The sequence below is a fragment of the Orcinus orca genome, chromosome 17, assembly GCF_937001465.1.
Source record: "Orcinus orca chromosome 17, mOrcOrc1.1, whole genome shotgun sequence".
Classification (NCBI taxonomy): Eukaryota; Metazoa; Chordata; class Mammalia; order Artiodactyla; family Delphinidae; genus Orcinus; species Orcinus orca.
Genome location: NC_064575.1, coordinates 79,588,665 through 79,602,341, shown reverse-complemented (window position 1 = coordinate 79,602,341; position 13,677 = coordinate 79,588,665). Strand labels below are relative to the sequence as shown.

Sequence of the window (13,677 nt, the reverse complement as noted above, 5' to 3'; positions counted from 1 at the left end):
CTCCTGGGAGAGTTTTCTTGAGAAGTAGCTGAGATTATTTATGCAGAGTGTTTGACAAATAGTATGGCCGAGTTCCCGGTAGCTGCTGGGTGTGAAAGCCCGTGCCATCCTGCGTCCTCATTGTCCGTTTGTCAGACTGGCCTCCACAGCCTGGGAGGACTCGCAGTTGAGGCTGCATTTGCTGCTTTTTTTATATTTTCAGCTCCTGACGGTGCTGGGCAAATAGTAAGACCTGGAATGAATCTTGTCAGCCTCTCTGGAGGAGATTTAAGCATCAGATGGTGGGTCTAGATGCTTTTTCAAAGTCGCTTGCAACCCTGAAATTCTGTGATCAGGAACTTATCCAGGAAACAGTTCTCCTGGTGGGGTCCTTTCTCAGGTTCCTAAATGGGGCTTTATTACACACTGCAGGTAATTATAGGAGGCTGCAGTGGCCGCAGGGAGCTCCACATGGCCTGATTGACGGCTGGTAGGTGCGTTCCAGAGGCTATCATCTTTCCGCTGACCCTGGCGTCGGAATCCTAGCAGAGGCAGGGCCTCTCCCTTCAGCCAGGCAGTGGGAGGAAGCCCTGGAGATCTCAGCCTCAAGCTGGGCGGCCCTCCACTCTCTACCCCAGGGTGTGGCAGGGTAGCAGGAGCAGCGGAGACCTTTAGGACCTCCAGTCCAGGAGTCACAGTCCCCTAGGTTCATAGGGACCAGGTGGGTGATATGAACAGATAAAGAGACCTAGGAAGACAATAGGGAATAGTGGGGCCTGCAACAAACTAGAAAACCGACCAGGTTCTGACCAAAGGGGACGGCTGCTGCTCAGCCGTGGGGATTGGGGAATGGGAGCCCAGGGTTCCTGGCTTTCCCCCTTCTTTAGCAAAAGAAGCTTGAGGTCCAGATTTTTATGTAAAGCTTTCTGATTTTTGACAATTATAGCTAATTCAGAGTTTGGTGAATGGCTGTATGGCACAGACAGAATCGGTTTGTAAAACAGCTGTTGCCGTATCTTCTGATTTAGTACAACGTTTGACTGATTGGGAAACTGAGGTTCAGAGTTTGGGAACTTGCCAAATGTTCCTGGGGAGGTAGTGACCCCGAGGGACGTAAAGCGTAGTCCAACATCCCAGTGGTCTCCTAACCCCACCTTTTGCCAAGGCAGGAACCGAAGCCCAGGGAAGGAAAGGGACCAGCTCCAAGTCACACAGCTGGTAATGGCAGAGTCTGGGGTAGGGCCGGGCTTCTGGGCCCTCCTCCATGGGATTGTCCAGCGACTGTGTTGCCAAAAACAACCCTGGAATGGTTTCGGTGAAAGCCTGACCAAGAGTGTGGCACAGGGCAAATTCTGACTTGTCATTCGGCAGGAAACGGTTGGCACGCAGTGGGGCACGAATGCCAGGGCGCCCCCTGCTGGCAGGAGAGCTGTTTGTGCATTTGCTGAACTAACGCTTTCAGCTGTGCGGGTGCAGAGATCAGCTCTGGCCTCTTTGTAAAGGGTCTCTTCGACTGAATGCCTGGAGTCTGACTGCCCTTGAACTGGCATCCTTAGAGTCTGCCTGTGAAGTCTCAGGCAGAGTGGGGGTGTCTTCTCTCGTTTGTGGTCAGACACATGGCTTAGGGAAATGAACCCGAGCTTGGAGTTGAGAGTGAATAGCAGTCCAGTTCACGATGACCCAGCTCTGACACTGGGCTGCCCGTGTTCATCACTGTGGCCCTGCCGCTGTCACAGAGCTATTATGAGAGTGTAATCAAGTGGATGGATCTAAATTGCCAGCGAAAAGGCTAGAGAAACATGAACTACTTTTCCCCTTCTATTCCTTCTCCCCAAAGGGTGGCATTTGAGCTGGGAAAGGAAGGAGGAGAAGGAGTCAGTACAGTCAGCAAGTGCAAAGGCCCGGAGGCAGAATGAACTTGGAGAGTTCAAGCACAGATATTGGGTTAGCAGGATGGGAACAGAGAGGGCAGGGGTGAACACGTGAGGGTGAAGCAGAGAGAGGTGGCCGAGGGCTCCAGGAGTGGGTGTGGGTCTCTGGAGGGAGGGCGAGCTGCCTGCCCTTTCATGATGGGTGTTCTCCCCCAAGGTGCTGGCAAGGAGCTCACTCTCTGAGACAGGCCCTGCTAGTGAGGCCAGGACTGTGGGTGGGGGAACGAGAGGTCCAGAAAATGAAGAGGACTGTGGGGAGGAGGAGGCTGGATCACCCCGAAAAACGTTAAGGAAGGGAGGGTAGGTCATCTGGGCTGTGAGGCGTGAGTAGGGTTGGCTGCGTAGTGAGAGGGAGATGGATTTTGCCAGTAGGGCTTTGGATTGGCGGAGGGGCCCGTGTGGAAATGAGCAGCGTGGCCTCCCTCTCTCTATGAAACTGTGGGCGAGCCGCAGGATTGAAGAGAAGGCCCTGAGCCCTGGACTAGAAAGGCAGGGTCTTAGCAGGCAAACGCACGTGAGGTCTGGACCCCATGTCTCCACCTAGTGCCCCTGGAATTCAGAACCTTGCCCCCGCATTCCTTCCAGCCTCGCTCATGTGCTCAGAGGTCAGGGCCCCAGGAGCGAATCTCACTGCCCGAGAATGCAGAAGCCTGAGGAGTCTCCAGGGACCCCTGTACTCATGTCGTGGTGTTGACCATCCCATGGAGGGCTCGCGGAGGAGAGGGACTCACCAGAAGGAGACTGGGCAGCAGCCGGAAGGGAGGAAAGCGACCAGGTGGCTCTTATACCTCCTGATGCTGCCCCTTCATTCCTCTCCCGCAGCTCGGAGGGCGCATCTACTCTGTGCATCGTGCTCCCAGGGTGATGCTGAGCTAGTGCAGGCAGCGCTGGTCCACTCTGAGCGTGTGTGTGAGCCCGAAACCACAGTGAGTCAACTGTGGGTTGCCTGGGAGTGTGCTGTGCAGGGCAGGAGGGGTCATGCAAAGAGGGAACTAGGGGTCAGGGGTCGGCATCCTTGAGATTCTGATATGTAAGAAATGGCGCCCCTTTGCTGTTTGAATGACTTCGGTTAGTAGTGAAGTTGAAATGTTCTTGATAGTTGATGGGTCACCTGCCTTCCTTTTGTGCTGATTTGCCTTTTATGTCCTTTCCCCTTTAAAAAAAAAAAAATTAGTTCAAGGCATTTGGTCCCATAGGTCAGGGATCAAAAAAAAAAAAAGCCATCTTTTTATATAAAGGGACAGGTAGTAAACATTTTAGGCTTTAAGAGCCATACAGTCTCTGTTACAACTACTCAACTCTCTGCCCTTGGAGCACAAAAGCAGCCATCGACAATACAGAAATGAATGTTCACAATGGTGTTCCAATAAAACTTTATTTATAAAAGCAGGTGGCCAGCCTGCAGGCTGTAGTTTACCAACCCTTGCCTTAGAGAAGTTTACATTTCTTGTGTGTTCAGCCTTTTCCTTGATGTAAATATGGAGTTTTACACTAAGCATGGACCTTCTCCATTCCAAGATAAAATGCAAAAACAAACAAAAAAAAGAAGAAAAAAGTACTCAAAAGTGGTATAAACGGGTGGTTCTGGATGAGGCATCCTGGACGTGCTGGCATCGACCTGCATCTTGGTCAGTCTTAGGTCCCCAGCAGGAGAGGTGGGCGGGGCACTGATGCAGGCAGAGGCAAAGCCAGAGCCTGGGGGCCTGGTGGGATCTCCGAGCAGGGGTGGCTGACGTGGGGACAGTGCTGTCCTCATTCTGTGCTTCTCCCTGACCTTGAAAACTGTGTTCTCAGGGGTTACTGGGCCCGTCATGTCCTGAGAGACCTGTCCAGTCCACCAGCCAGTCCTTGGCAATAGGACCCCAAGTGAGGACCCCCTACTTCCGCAGAAGCCACCAGTCCCTTCCCCACAGTCTGGACCCTTCCATGGACTGGGTTGTCAGCCTGATCTTAAAGAATCATGTGCGACTTTTATACTAAGCGAAAGGAGAGTCCTCCAGCCTTTTCTTCTGGTCCTGTTTAAGATGTCCTCATACCCAGTGCTGTGCCTAAGATACAGATTTCCTGTTAAGAATCTTAATTATTCACTTGAAAACCCAAACTGGTTTGGCAAAGGGCAAATAGGGAGATGCATTTGGTTCTCTGAATTTGAAGAGGCCAAATGGCTTTGTCTTCCTTTCCTCCCAGCTCACTTCCCACCCACCCCTGACTTGGTTAGCCTCAGGACACACTGCAGAAATGAGGCTTGGGACCTGGACTGTCCCTGAGTTGACTCATATCTGGCCTGTGACCTGGGAAAAGCCCTTCTCCTTCTGCAACTTGATGGACTTCCCTTAAGAATGGAAATGATGATATGTCACTGTCAAGGTCTGCAGCTAAGAGGAGGGGAGATACCTTAGGATAGTTTGTCACTGTTGGCGTCAGCTCCGGAGCCCGGCAATCTGGATTCTGGTACCGACTCTACCATCTACTTGCTGTGTGACCTTTGCATGAGTGACTTCACCTCTCTGTGCTAGCCTAAACATGGGGTGACAATAAGGTACCTAATACTAGGCTGTTCGGAAGATTGAATGGCTTTATCCACATAAACTGTTTGAAACAGTGCACATCCAAGTAGTTAGTGAATGTTCTGTTGTCTGTAAAGTGCTGGGCAGATAGTAGGTGCTCATTAAAGACAGTCACGCTTCTGTGTTATTAGACGCTCCAGAACAATTCCATATGTTAATCTTGCACAGGGACTGCAGATCTCATGCGTATCTACGTCTCCATACACTCTTAACGAACGTTCTAAGCCCAGATAACCTTGCTTTTCCGTCCTTAGCAAGCTTCGGCTTGATGAGAATTTTCACAATGTGTTTGTCGATCTTTTAAAACCCCTGAGATGAGTATTTACTGCCAAAATGTACAAGTATATCAGAGGGATTTAATTCAGGCGTTGGATAATAAGGCTGGAGACTTAAAGAGAGAAATGACAAGGATTTCCTTTCTTTGCCCTCTATCTGCTGTGGCAACAAGCACTTCCGTTTATCCCTTAAAGTCTTGTTTGAAAAGGTCAGCGGTTATTTGCGTGAATCACGCGGTGTGAGGACTCAGGAAGGATGCACTGGAGACAGGCGTCCTCAGATTTCTACTCCATGCCCTGTCCTTTCCCCATGATGGACATTTCCCCGTGTCCCCGTGCTGCTCCCAGCTGGGGTGGGCGCCCTGGGCAGAGGAGGACCTGAGTGCAGTCACGTGACTGTCAGTGCTGAAGACCGGTCACCTGTCCTCAGCGTGTGCCCAGCACGTGAGCCGCCTTCAGTCCACTCTGTCACGGTTCTCAGCACTCTTATTTTCCAGAGGAGGACACAGAAGCACCGGATGCTTTCAGCACTGGCTGCAGGTTGCCCAGCAAGCGAGCAGCAGGAAGGACATGCAGCTGCCCCCACTCCAAAAGCCCATCCATGCTCTGCCCTGACTCATCTCTCCAGCAGGTCCTCCCCACGCCTTCCGCCGCCCCTTCATTTGATGTGAGAGGAAATGAAGGATGATGAAATATTTATCAGTCTCGTGTCTGCTGGGCGCCTTCACATGAAAGCCCAGAGAAACACTTTGGAAAGTGGAGGTGATGTTCCAAAGGCCGCTAATTGGCTTACTCACGAGTCTTAATCTCTGGTTTTGAAATATTCGACGTGAAAGACGGGCTCGGCCTGGGGAACCCCAGTGGGACTGGTGTGCCGCTGGTTTCCAAGGACAGAGCTCACCCAGAGGGGGAGACTAGGAAGGGGGTCGTGAAGAGTCTCTTGCCTTTGCTAATTTGCTGGGTGACAAGCCACTGCCCTCCCGGGGCTGCATGATCAGGCCCTGCTTCCCTCTCTGACCCCATCCTGTAAAATTATCCCTTAGCCAGTGTGCTTGCACCGCGCTGGCCTTTGGGCTGGATATGCATAGCTCGTTTCTGCTGTACCACCTTGCACGGACTCTCCCCTCTGCCTGAACTCTGGTCTCCTCGCCCCTGCCTTTGCACGGCCGACTCGTTCAGGAGCTCAGCTTGGAGTTTACCCCAGTGGCACCTTCCTTGTCATCCACTGTCACGCCACCCCCTCGACTTTGCTGCTGAAGTGTTTCCCGTGATCTGCTCTGTTTGATTTGATGCCTAACCTTCCAGAGGAGAAGGCTGTTTCCTTGTTCACCGTGGTGTCACCAGCACCCAGAACAGAGCCCAGCACATTCTGGGCCCCAGTCAGTCTTTGCTAAGTGACCGATGGCTTCTGCTGCTTGATACAAAGCCAAGAGACTGGACCAGACGGTGGTCGGGGAGCCTCCGTACTCTGGAAAAAGCTCTCTGAACTTGAGAGCGAGTGCTTCACTTTGAGGCTTTCTCTTCCTGACGGTCACTGCTCAGACCAGCCTCATGCAGGGGGCCCAATTCCCTCCCTGCAGAGCCCGAGGCAGGGGTTTGGTGCCTGTGGCTTCCAGAAGGTGGTGAGAGAGGCTGGACAGGGCAGGGGGAGGAGAGAGGCTGGGTAAGGAGGTATCTCAGCTGGAGTCAACACTCAGCCTGACCCCACGGGACCCCGGAGCCTACAGGGCACCCACCACAGGGCTGGTTCCATGTGGAGGCAAAGGGGGTCAGCTTCGTGCAGCCCCGATTCCCTTGTCATAGTCTGGGGGCAGCCCAGGGTGGCGGGGGCCAGAGGGGGTCACCTCTTGGGCGAGGCAGCTCCTGTCTGGCCAGGGCAGTCCTCTGGAGGAAGGGGCAGCTGCTAGCAGCAAGAGACACAACAGCTGAGGGGTGTTAGCGGCTCAGAAGAGGCTCTCTGGACTGGACGCCAAGAGCGGCCACTCTCCAGGGACCTGGCGGCCCCTTCCACGTAGCCTGACCCCAGCTGAGGGAATTCAAACCTGCGACCTGCCTTTCCAGGTGAGGTGTCTCTGAGGGTCACTGCGAGTAATCTGCTACCCGAGGAAAGGCCAGCAGCTCCTGGTTACCACCCTCTGCCCCTCCAGGCCACTCAGGTTTCCTGCCTGTCCTCTCGGCCAGCCCAGAGAAGAAAGTAATGGATTTTCCTTTCTTAGTGTGCCTGCTATGCGCCAGGATCTGTTCTAGAAGCTTTAAGTGTGTTATCTCATTTACCTCTCCCACCAACCCCACGAGGTGGGGCTTACAATGCCAGCATCTGCAAGGTGAAAGCCAAGGCTCTTGAGATAAAGTACTTGCCCAGGGCCTCCCAGCTCGAGAGGGACAGTGGCAGAATCCCAGCCATGTCTTCTAGACCACAGCCTGTGACCTTTCCCCTCCCACACTGCCTCCATGAGCTTGGGTGGGCAGAGACGAGGCCTCCCTCTGCCTACAATCTTCTGAGGCTCCCACTTGCCCTCAGGCTAAACCTTTGGGCTTGACTTCCTAGGCCTGTCTGTGTTTGTCACCTTGCTTCCTGTTCATTCGCACCACTCAGTGTTGCCTGCCACCGCCTGCCACTGTAGTGTGAAGGGGAAGTGGCATTTGCTCAATATCTAAATTATTAGTTCCTGTTTAGGGACCCCCCTCAGCAGGCTGGACTGCACACTTTGTATGTGCTGTCTTGCGGAATCCTCATAAGAACCCTTAGGTCAGCCCTGTTTTTCTTGCCTTACAGACAAGGAAAGGGAACTCAGCTGAAATAACTTGCTGAAAGTCTCAGAGCCAGAAATTGCAGAAGCAAGGATTGAACCCAAGCTGGTCCGGCCCCATACCCTGTGCCCTTATGTCTTAGATCAGTGCTCTTCATAGAGCTTTCCCAGTGATGGGAATGGCCCCCATCTGTCCTGTCCAGTCCCTGCTAACCATACGAGGCTATTAAGTGCTTGAAATATGGTTGTCGCAACTGAAGAACTGTATTTTACATTTTATTTCATTTTAATTAAAAATAGCCACGTGTGGCCAGTGGCTGTGAAGAACTGAAAATCTTGAGATGTTATTCTACTTGTAAGCTAACAAATCAGCCTGTTGGGAGATGCTGGCAGAAGACGTGAGCTTCCTGGATCAGACACGAAGGACTGTATTACTCATAGCACACACAGAAGGCAGTCTGAGCTTTAGTTTGTATCATTTACTTGCTTCCCAAGTCCCATGGCTTTGCTTTGTAGATGAGATCCATGATCTTTTATAATGGTCTGCAAGCAAACCTACCCAACTTTATTACTAATAAAAAATAGTCTTTATTATGATACTGGATGGTAAGCAGACCTGGGCTCTGCTCCAGAGAGACACACTACCTCTATCTTCCATTCCCTCTGCATCCTTGAAAAGATAGTCCAGAACAGAAGCTGTCGTTGCTTCTGCCCCAAAGACACATAGACGTGCAGAAGACCCATGAAGAATTGCCTTTCAACAGTGACTGCTCTGCTGGGCAGTGTAACTCTAGACCACTTGCAGGGCCTCCTCTGGGATGTCCCACGTGGGTTTCATCCATCTCTACCCTCCAGAAGCCTATACAGTTGGCTGCAGTTTCCCCATTTTGCAGATGGATAAACTGAGGCACACTCCAGTGATGCTCCCTGAATGTTCAGATCATGGATTCTACCGATTACTCATTATCAGCTCTGCCCCCGGCCCTGTGAAGAAAAACAAAAACACAAAAGTGGGATGTTTGTCCTCCTTGCTCTCTTTCAAAACTTTACCCCACAAGACTCTGGAATTCTTTTTCTCCTCTACCTTGTCTTATTCTCCCCGTCTTTCTAGAACCAGTGCCAGGCTCACCTCTTCCCCGAAGCCCTCCCTGTCTAGCACAGCCTGTGCTCACCTTTCCTGTCTCTTCTCTAACGTACAGCATCCTGTCTCACGTACTCTGGACCAGCAGCTCTGAAGAGCGGATTCTGTACCTTCCCGCACCCACTCTCCCCCTACTGCCAATCGCAAGGCTTGGGGGAAAGCAGACCAACAAACAAAGACCCCAAACCAGATCCAGTGCCCACCAACTCCTCCTTTATGCCCTGCGTTGAGTTCACAGTTGACCACCCCACTTCCCATTCCAGGATCCATGGAGCATGTGAATGAGATCGACTCTCCCTGAAAGACAAGGGAGATGTTTTGAAGTGACTCAGAGAAAAGCTTGTTGAGTTATGTTGAGTTTTGGTAAATCCACCCACAGAGATAGAGAAACTTGACATTTGCCTTCCGAGCCAGCGGAAGGAATGAGCCACGTTTCCTCGTAGAAGAGCAGGAGGCGGAGGAGTGACGCTCATCTCAGGAGACCAAGGTTCTATTCCAAGTTCCGAAGCTAAGTGGCTGTGTGACCCTGGGGAAGACACTCCCCCTTCCCAGGTTCAGTTTCTCATCTGTGAAGTGGAACTGGAGGGGGGAGAAGAGGAGCCAGACCCTCAAAGTGCTTTCCCAGCCTTCTTTCCTGTCCAGGCTTTCTTGACTCTGGGCTGGGGAGAGCCCAGCTTTGCCTTTGCGAGAACCAAGTGCCTCCCGGTTCCTTGCGCAGCCTGCTTCCTGCTGCCTTCTTGAGTGGGACCGGCCCCGCCCCCTCCTGTAGAATGCAGACTTCCACCCGATCGACATGGAGGGAGGCCTTGCTGTAAGGATGTGCTGAAAAGAGGACCACTTGATTCGAATCCAGTCCCGTCCACCTTCCGACTTAATACATCACACCACCATCCCGCTTACCAACCGTACGAGCACCTACTATGTCAGACGCTGTGCTGAGAACTTTCTATCATCTCTCACTGAGTCCCTGCAACAACCCCAGGATCGGGTCGGGGTGGGGGGGGGGGTGCTGTTATTATGCCCATTATGCAGATGAGAAAACAGAGGCTCGGAGAAGTGAAGTGGCTTATCCAAAGCCACAAAGCTGGTGAATGGCAGAGCCTAGGTTGGAAGTCTCCAGACCACCTACTCAGTCCTTCCGAACGGAATGTTTGTTGGAAGGAGTCTGGATAATTGCAAAAGGAACCGTGTATGGTGCTGCCTAACAAAGAGTCCCCGAATCTCAGTGCCGTACAACATATGCTTATTTCCTGTTCACATCACAGGCAGACTGTGCTCAACGGCAGGGTGACTGCGGCTCAGCCGTGTTCCTTGAGTTCTCTCGGTCAGAGGCCCGGGCTGAAGGTGGTCACCGTCTAGGACACGCTGTGCTCACGCCAGAACGGAGCGAGCCACACAATCAAATTTAAACCTTCTGCTTAGAGGTGGCACACAGAGCACGTCTGCTCACACTCTATTGGCCAAAGCAAGGGACATGGCCAAACCCAGCGTTGGTGGAGCAGGGAGTTAGAGTCCCCCACGGTGAGGGGTTGGGGGCAAAGAGAGGGGAACGATGTTTGCATAATACAATTGGCCGTCAACCGTTGGGCTCTGCAGCCAGATGCGTGGGTCTGACTCTACCTCTTAGTAGTTGTGTGGCCTTCAGTATGGTCCGTCACCTCCTTGTGCCTCAACTTCCTCATCTGCAAAATGGGGATGACAGTTATAGCCCTGGATTAGCCTCCAAGGGCCGCCGTGACAGAGTATCACAAACCGGGTGGCTTAGAGGAAAGAAATGTATTTTTTTTGCGCAGTTTTGGAGGCTCAGAGTCCAAGATCAAGGTGCTGCCAGGGTTGGTTTCTGGCGAGGCCTCTCTTTCTGGCCACCTTCTCATGGTGTTCTCACACAGCCTTCCTTCTGTGTGTGCACGTCTTATAAGGACACCCGTCCTGTCAGCTTAGGGTCCCACCTTTATGACCTCACTTAACCTTAATTCCCTCTCTAAAGGCCCTGTCTCCAAATTCAGTCACATTGGAGGTTAGGGCTTTAGCCTATGTATTTGGTGGGGAGATACCACTCAGTGCCTTATTCTGTAGGGCTGTTGTGAATGTGATGGGCCAGGCACTTAGGGCGTCTGGCTTGGGAGCACTGAATAGGTGCCAGGCTGCTGGGAGTACTTGGTGGTAGTTTGTCCCACGTTTGGGGTATTCCCCTGTGTAGATATCTCTCATTCCATTTATCTTTAAATCCTTGGCCTCTGTTCCAATTCCTGGCACACACAAGGTGCTCAGAAAATATATTTTGGGGATCCTACCGTGAAGCCTGAGGCAGCTGACAGGAGCCACCCAGGGTTTGGAGGCCCTGGGCTGTGCTCCTGGCTGTGCTGGGAGCCTGCTGTGTGGACAAGTGATGGTCTCAGGCCAACCAGGATCCCTCACATTAGACAGAGTGGGTTTGTCAGCAAAATCTCAGCAGATTTCTCGTGGCCTTTGTGCTTATACCAAGGTAGTTAGGCAATGTTCAGAGCCAGGGTAGACTCAGAGAGATCCTTTTTTACGACGATGTTGTCATAAACTCCAAGGTGGCCATAATTCTCTAAACTCCCTCCCACAGATACTGCCCCCCGCCAGCAAAGCACCATAATGTGACAGGGCTGGGCATGGATGGACATCAGGAGAACTTATTCTCAGTGCTTTGGGTCGGGGGAAGTTTCTGACACAGAACCACGAGCTTGGAATGACCTCTTGCGGTTCCATGGTGACACTCAAAAACCCCGTGTTCATTTCTCTTTCCTCATTCATGTTACCTTGCCCACTCCTGGCCTTGCTTAGGAAGGACTGTGTCCGAGGATGTTTATTTAGCAGATGGCGCTATTGCCTGGGGATGAAAAGGTTAAAGGACATGGGGACAGCCTGCCTTTCCAAGCCCTCTGCCTGATGTGCTCAGGCCAGCAGTGTCATGGAGAAGAGAGTACCATGTGAAAGTTCTGGGCCTCCTCCCAGCTCATTGCTAATTAATTATTGGCATGATGAATAATTCAGTGTGTGCTGTCTTATCTCAGGCTCAGTTTCCTCATCTGGGAAATGGGAGCAGTGACACTTCTCATGTGATGTGCAGCATCTGGCCAAGAGCAGACGACGATGATGATGATGGTGATGATGATGATGGTGATGGTGATGATGATGATGAGATGATGATGATGATGATATGAGATGATGATGATGATGATGATGATGGTGATGATGATGGTGATGATGACATGATGATGATGATATAATTATGATGATGATATGGTGATGATGACATCATGGTGATGATGATGGTAGTTTGGTCCTTAGAGAGCACTTTCTCCTTGTCACTGTATATACATTGACCTTCTTAATCTTCTCAGCAACCCAAGGAGGTAGGCAGTCTCAATGTTCCTAGTTTACAGATGAGGAAACTGAGGGTAAGTGACTCACTGAAGGAGGCACAGCCAGCAGTGACAGAGCTGGCAGTCTGGCTTCACAGCCCGTGCCCCTTGCCACTGCATGTATGGCCTTGAGGCTCACCTGATGTTAATTATGGACCGTGTCTCCCGTAGCTCCCTGCATGTGGTGGGAGAAGGGGTACAAGCAATACGTGCTGCTTTTTCTGGAAAGTAATTACTTTTAATTAAACTATTTGATGATTTTTAAAAATTCCTCCTTTCTGGATGTATATCCAGAGAAAATTGTAATATTTGAAAAGATACATGCACCCCAAAGTTCATAGCAGCTCTATTGACAATACAAGACACGGAAGCAACCTAAATGTCCATCGACAGGTGAATGGATAAAAAAGATGTTATTTTTACATGTTATTTTTATACACACACACACACACACACACACACACACACACACACACAGTGGAGCATTACTCAGCCATGAAAAAGGATAAAATAATGCCATTTGCAGCAACATGGATGGACTTAGAGATTATCATCACACTAAGTGAAGTAAGTCAGAAAGAGAAAGACAAATATCATATGATATCGCTTACATGCGGAATCTAGAAAAAAAAGATACAAATGAACTTATTTGCAAAACAGAAATAGACCCACAGACCTAGAAAGCAAACTTATGGTTACCAAAAGGGAAGGGGGGAGGGATAAATTAGGAGTTTGGGATTAACATATATGCACTAATATATATATAAAATAGATATCCAACAAGGACCTACTATATAGCACAGGGGACTATACTCAGTATTTTGTAATAATCTATAAGGGAAAAGAAGCTGAAAAAGAATATGTATATATCACTGAATCACTGTGCTGTACACCTGAAACTAACACACACTGTAAATCAGATATACTTCAATAAAAAAACAAAAAAAATCCTCCTTTCCTGTTGTTTCCAAGGAGAGTCAGAGGCAGGTTGGGCACATCCTGGGCAGCGGCTCCCTCCTGCTGGCCGGGGCGGGTGCTATGTGATACTAATGTCCACAGGTCATCCATTATTGACGGGCAGAGGTCAGCCAGCTCAGGTCCACGGTCGCGGGTGTGCTCAGATGAGGGGGAGAGAAAGAGGACCCGGAGGTCTTGACCATTCAGAGGTTTTCATCGCCATCCCCAGGGGCAGGAGCATTTTGCACACCTCGCAGGGGACAAGAGCTAAGACAGCATGTGGCTGAAGCAGCTGCAAGCCCGCAGGCTTATTAATAATAATAATACCATAGCATGTTGTCCTTGTTGTTTACGGAGGGCCCTTCCCCTACTCCACGTTTAGGGAAAAGTGCTAAAATAGCAATGACACCTCCTAATTCTCAGATTCAAGTTCTCTCTCCCTTCGCAAATGCAAAACGTGCAGCTGTTGGCTGCCAGTTAGAATATTCCCGAGTCAGACCCCCTCCCACCCCACATGTGATCTGGGACTTGCCACGAATTCAGTTGCAGGTGCCACCTGCTCCCGTCTGCCCTCTGTCCTCTGGGCAGAGAAGGGCTTCGACCCGACAGACAGGTTTCCAGCCCCTCTCTGACCCCACTGGGCTCCACCTGATGGGCCCCAGTTTCCTCCTCTGTCCTGTCGGAG

General features: G+C 51.0%; 1 protein-coding gene across 3 annotated transcripts in view; it reads left to right on the top strand.

Annotated features, from left to right (window-relative positions):
- Window positions 1-13,677, top strand: part of ST3GAL1 (ST3 beta-galactoside alpha-2,3-sialyltransferase 1) — an 87,944-nt gene that overhangs the window by 31,057 nt on the left and 43,210 nt on the right. The gene's annotated exons all lie outside the window — the stretch shown is intronic.